Genomic DNA, 6,140 nt, shown 5'->3' with positions numbered 1-6,140 from the left:
CCAATATGGTGAAACAGTGTCTCTACTAAAAATACAAAAATTAGCCAGGCATGGTGGCATGTGCCTGTAATTCCAGCTACTCGGGAGGCTGAGGCAGGAGAATCACTTGTACCTGGGAGGCAGAGGTTGCAGTGAGCCGAGATCATGCCACTGCACTCCAGCCTGGGCAACAGAGCAAGACTCTGTCTCAAACAAACAAAAAATGTGAATAAAGTCCCTGGGTTTAGCAGTTGGCTCAGCAACTTACTAGTATATGGTTCTGAACAAGTCGCTTCTGAGACTCAGTTTACCTATCTGCAAATCTCCAAAGTGTTGATAGCAATGCCTGCCCTGCTGACTTTAAGGACTGTTTTAGGATTTAGATAATAGAATATAGAAGTCTTTATAAACTGTGTACTTTGAAGCACAAAACAAATTTAGTTCTCTTGCTATTGCGTCCGTGCTTGTACATTCCATTCATATACAGCAACTCGTGGGTAATGTAGATACCTTCAGCCAGGACTTTGACATTGTTTCTGAGCAACATGGGTCCCAGAACTCTCTGTGTCTACACTATTTCAAGCAGCTGACACCAGTAGAATGGAGTGATACCATTTGGCCTGGAGAGAATTCCAAAGGTAATCTTTGAGTGACAGCACCTATTAGATGAGTTTTATAACCACATGACAAGCCTTGTGGCCCATCAAAGCCAGAAGAACCTCTTCATCAGGAAGCTTTTTTTTTTTTTTTTTTTTGAGACGGACTCTTGCTCTGTCGCCCAGGCTGGAGTGCAGTGGCATGATCTCGGCTCACTGAAACCTCTGCCTCCTGGGTTCATGCCATTCTCCTGCCTCAGCCTCCCGAGTAGCTGGGACTACAGGCACCCGCCACCACAACCGGCTAATTTTTTTGTATTTTTAGTAGAGATGGGGTTTCACCGTGTTAGCCAGGATGGTCTTGATCGCCTGAGCTTGTGATCCGCCGGCCTCGGCCTCCCAGAGTGCTGGGATTACAGGCGTGAGCCACCGCGCCCAGCTTCATCAGGAAGCTTTTTAACCCACTTGGCGAATTGGTCCCATGGCTTCACTGGGATGTGGTTTTTGGTAATATGCCATCCAAGTATAGACACTGGGGTGAGGATCACCCCATTTCTGCCACCAGTGAGCTCCCTTTTCACAGCATGCCCATCCCAACAAGCTTCTTCAGTGACCCCCAGATCTACTGCACTCCAATAAAGAGCCAGAAATAGCAAAGTCTATAGGAAGGAAACTTGGGGCCCATGACCTTGTAAGTTCTCCTGAAGGAACCCCTGGGGAAAGTCGCCTTCCATATTCCACACAAAAGAATCTTGGGGTGATTCACATTCCAAGTTCTACAGGGAGAGGCAAGCTTCAAACCACCCTTCTGTAGACTACATACTGATTCTTAACCGTTTCCACATCAGTAAGTGTAAACCATAGGACACAGTCCATTAATAACCATGTCTCACTATGACAATGATTCTTAATGGAAAACATTGGGAATCACGTACCTATAAGAAAGCAGCCTGGGCATGAGACCTTAAGCTTCATCAATATGCCACTAGTCATCTGTGTGGGAAAAATAGTAAAATTTGTTATTTGTTTGTTTTTTGAGACAGAGTCTCACTCTGTTGCCCAGGCTGGAGTGTAGAGGTGCAATCGCAGCTCACTGCAACCTCTACATCCCAGGCTTAAGCAATCCTCCCATCTCAGCCTCCCAGATAGCTATGACTACAGGGCATACCACCACACCTGGCTAATTTTTGTATTTTTTGTAGAGACATGTTGCCCAGGCTGGTCTCAAACTCCTGGCCTCAAGTGATCCTCCCGTCTCAGTCTCCCAAAGTGCTTGGATTACAGGCATGAGCCACCGCACCCAGCCCCATGTCTTTAAAGAGATCCTTTTTGGGGACAGGCGAGGTGGCTCACACCTGTAATCCCAGCACTTTGGGAGGCCAAGGTGGGCCAGATCACCTTTGGGAGTTTGAGACCAACCTGACGAACATGGAGTAATCCCGTCTCTACTAAAAATACAAAATTAGGCCAGGCGCGGTGGCTCAAGCCTGTAATCCCAGCACTTTGGGAGGCCGAGGCGGGTGGATCACGAGGTCAGGAGATCGAGACCACCCTGGCTAACACGGTGAAACCCGGTCTCTACTAAAAGTACAAAAAAAAATTAGCCGGGCGTGTTGGCAGGCGCCTGTTGTCCCAGCTGCTTGGGAGGCTGAGGCAGGAGAATGGCGTGAACCCGGGAGGCGGAGCTTGCAGTGAGCCGAGATCGCGCCACTGCACTCCAGCCTGGGGGACAGAGCAAGACTCCGTCTCAAAAAAAAAAAAAAAAAAAAAAAAAAAAAAAAAAAATTAGCCAGGTGTGATGGTGCACGCCTGTAATCCCAGCTAGTCAGGAGGCTGAGGCAGGAGAATAGCTTGAACCCGGGAGGTGGAGTTTGTGGTGAGCCGAGATCGCACCATTGTACTCCAGCCTGGGCAAAAAGAGTAAAACTCAGTCTCAAAAAAATAAAAAAGTTCAAGGAGGGTTCTGATCAATGAAAAGCTTTTGGATGTTTAGACTAGAAGATCTCAGGTGACCTTGGAAAGTAAGAAGGCTTTTGATGCCTACAGATTTGAGGGAATGAAGGTGTACAGCTTCAAGGGTAAGTGGTGAGGCAATGAAAAAAGTGGCTAAAAAAAAAAAAAAGAAATTACAAAAAAAAAAAAGAAAAAAAACTGGCTCCATTTAACAACACTAGTAATTTATTAAAGATTTGTTGAGTACCTACTGTGTGACCTTCTTTCATATCAGTTTGGGGATATCCTAAGAAACGGAAACAACCATCCTCATCTTCACGTACTGAAAGCCTCACCCACTTCTTCTTATGGTGCTGATTTTAAAACAGCTTTACTGAGACAGAATCACGTGCCGTAAAATTCACCTACTTAAAACAGACAATTCAATGGTTGTAGTACATTCACAGATGTGTGTGACTATGGTGCTAATTTTTTTTTTTTTTTTTTTAGACAGAGTTTTGCTCTTTTGCCCAGGCTGGGGTGAAGTGGCACAATCTCGGCTCACTTCAACCTCCGCCTCCCAGGTTCAAGCGATTCTCCTGCCTCAGCCTCCCGAGTAGCTGGGATTATAGGCGCTCGCCACCATGCCTGGCTAATTTTTGTATTTTTAGTAGAGACGGGGTTTCGCCATGTTGGCCAGGCTGGTCTCGAACTCCTGACCTCAGGTGATCCACCCACCTCGGCCTCCCAAAGTGCTAGGATTACAGGCGTGAGCCACTGTGCTCAGCAGACTATGGTGCTAATTTTAAAGGAGGAAAGTTTGGGAATTAAGTTTGGAAGCCAGGATTTTTGTGATTTATGCTGTAAATGAGAGACGGAGAGGACTCCAACCAGCAGAACAAATTCTCCATTCCTACCCTCACCAGCGCAATCACAGGACCCAGTGGGAGGCCACAAAGGTGCTTTACCTACCAGGGCCACTGGGTGGCAGCAGGACCCTGGCTCCATGTATGTCAATATGGAGAGCCTGCTCTTTTCTGGATGTAAAAGAGCAGATAATCCAGTTTGGATGGGCTGAGTCCTTAGAGGGGCCGAGCCCTCAGAGGGGCCTCAATCTAGAGACCACTTCTCTCCACAGCTTCTTCCTATACCTTACCTTTTTTTTTTTTCCCTCTGGATAACTCTGCAGGTTCAGATCTGGGCCTGCTAACAGGTCCTAAACCTATAGGGCTTTATCATTCTAGAGGTCTAGTAATGGCCCCTATTAAACTGGCTCCTCTGAGAAGCAGTCACCAAGGCTGGACAACTATGTGTGGTTTTTCGTGGGGGAAACATCTGTGAGAGAAAACAGGGAGCTGAGTGAGGCTGACAGCGCTGTCAGAGAGTGAGGAAAGTCCTGCCTGAGTGAAGGAGATAGGGTAGGAAGATTGGGAGGGCAGCTGTGGCGTAGTCGAAGAGAGGTTCAGTGAAACCTTCTGGGAGCCACAGTAGGCCATCAGGAGTTCTGTGTCCCCCAGGAATGGGCTTTCCTTCGCATCCCTGCCACACTCAACTATTGGCGAGGCTGCTCTAGGTGGGAGCAGGCCTGGGGCAGTGTGGCCCAGGTGAACGTCTTGGTCAGCTACCCTACCTGTAGTCTGCGGTCTCTGAGGCCCATTCGCACTGCCTCCACGCCTTCCTTTGGAGAAGTGACAGCCTCAGCCCTCTGGGGTTTCTACCAAGTGCCACACCTGCTCTCCACCTCTCAGGGAGACAACTGAACCCTCACCTCTCACCTCATGTGCTGATTTCACTCCCCAATTTCATTTCCTTCTCCCCATGCCCCCACCCTCCATCATGGCTCCTCCCATGCCCTGGATGAGACTCTGTGCCTGCTCCTGGATGCGTTCAGGCACACTCACCCTCCCAAGCAAGCCCTACATTTCCAGGCCTCTGCCTTTGGCTGCTTCTTGCTTAGAAGCCCTAAAACATGAAGGAGGTAATGGGATTACCTGAGTGTTGGCTTCAGCCCGGATCCCAGGTGTCAGCCTGCCCTGGCTGGAAGCTAGCTGGCCAGCACCAGGCCCCATCCCTTTCCTGGGGTCCCTGTTTCTCAAGTGGCCATCTATCCTCTGGTGCCAGAGTTGGTGGTGAGGTCCCACACTCAGCTGAGCCTCATAGACCTCCCTGAACTATGCGATAGGCAGCCATAGCTTTGCCAGGTGGCTCAGAGAGCCAAGTAGCTCTTGGGGATCAGAAAAATGACATTGACACTTATCTGGGGAAAGCAGTGGTTTGGTAAAGTGAATATTAGGGGGAAAGAATGATGGGTTCTTGGCGTGTCCTGGGGAACGACAGGGTCCACAGCCCCCTTTGGGGTTCCGTGAGTGCTGTTGAGGCTGCAGGAACTGAGGTGGGGCTGAGGGGCCTGCGGTGCATGGGGCTCCAGGCTTGGCTCCTCTATCTCCCTGGCTGGTCCTCAACTGCAGGCTTAGGAAGGATGGGATAAAGGTAGTTGGCTTTCTGGGCTGCTGCCTGAAAGGAGGACGTGGGGACACCAAATATTCTGCAAGAACATATCTGGGCCAGATGACATTGCAAATCCAGAGTCCCTCAGGACATGAGAAGGGAATAACTCTGGCCTTTAAAAGGGAATCCAGCCAAGCCCGGGTGTGGGAGGAGCAGAAAAACAGCATGGAGATTCACCTTGATGACATTAATTTACACCTTAGATGCTGAAGGTAAAGCTGAGGGCTAGCATGGGATTTTCCCTTTCTCTCTTGGGTAGGGAGAGATGGGGAAGAAAGGTGGAGTTGGGGGCTGGAGTAGAAAGATGAAGTTTTAGCTGACCTGGGGAGCCTTCCAGAATGTAACTTGCCCAGGGGCCAGGCCTCCTAGGTACTAGGGCTTTGCAGCAGGGAATGTGATCACGGGGGAAGTGGTAAGTGGTGGCAGGGCAGGGGAGAAGCAGCGCTCAGCAAGTGTCCTTCTGATTTTCTGCTCAGCATGTTCTGTGGCTGGAAAGAACGAGTTACTAGACAAAATATATGAAGTACCTAGTACGCACCTAGCAGATGTTAGGTACAGACAAATCCCCATCACATCTGCCACCTCAGTGCTCCCAGGCTGGTACAACTTTTCTGAGCCTTGCAAAATACAGGTAAATATGTGGGCAAATATTAGTAGATTGTCAAAGCACAGTGCACGTAAATAGACGCTTAAAAAAATAAAAATAAATTAAAAAAAAAACCACTAAATGACTCTGTCATCAGCCCATTCTCTTCCCCTACCCAATTCTAGGGGCACCTCTTAGGAAGGGCGCCCCTCTCTCTTCCCTGAACTCCGACCCTGTTTAATATAGTATGTTTACACTCTGCCTTCATCAGATGCTAGCCTGCCCAGTTTGCTATTGTGCTTTGTCCTGTTTCTCTTAGAAATCTGTGAGCTCCCCAGGGGCGGGAGCAGAACTTTGGCTCCATTCTCCCCCACACAGAGCAGAGAATTGACTTTCCGCTGGGCACAGGGGAGGCTCAGTCAACACTCTAACCCCATGTGGCTACGTTGGCTTAGAGGCACAGAATGGGAGAGAAGCAGGCTCTTGGCTGAGGAAAAGCCCTGGGCGAGCACTGAGGGAAGCTTGGCCACAGACATAGC

The sequence above is a fragment of the Symphalangus syndactylus genome, chromosome 2, assembly GCF_028878055.3.
Source record: "Symphalangus syndactylus isolate Jambi chromosome 2, NHGRI_mSymSyn1-v2.1_pri, whole genome shotgun sequence".
Lineage (NCBI taxonomy): Eukaryota > Metazoa > Chordata > Mammalia > Primates > Hylobatidae > Symphalangus > Symphalangus syndactylus.
This window is presented reverse-complemented; position numbering follows the sequence as displayed.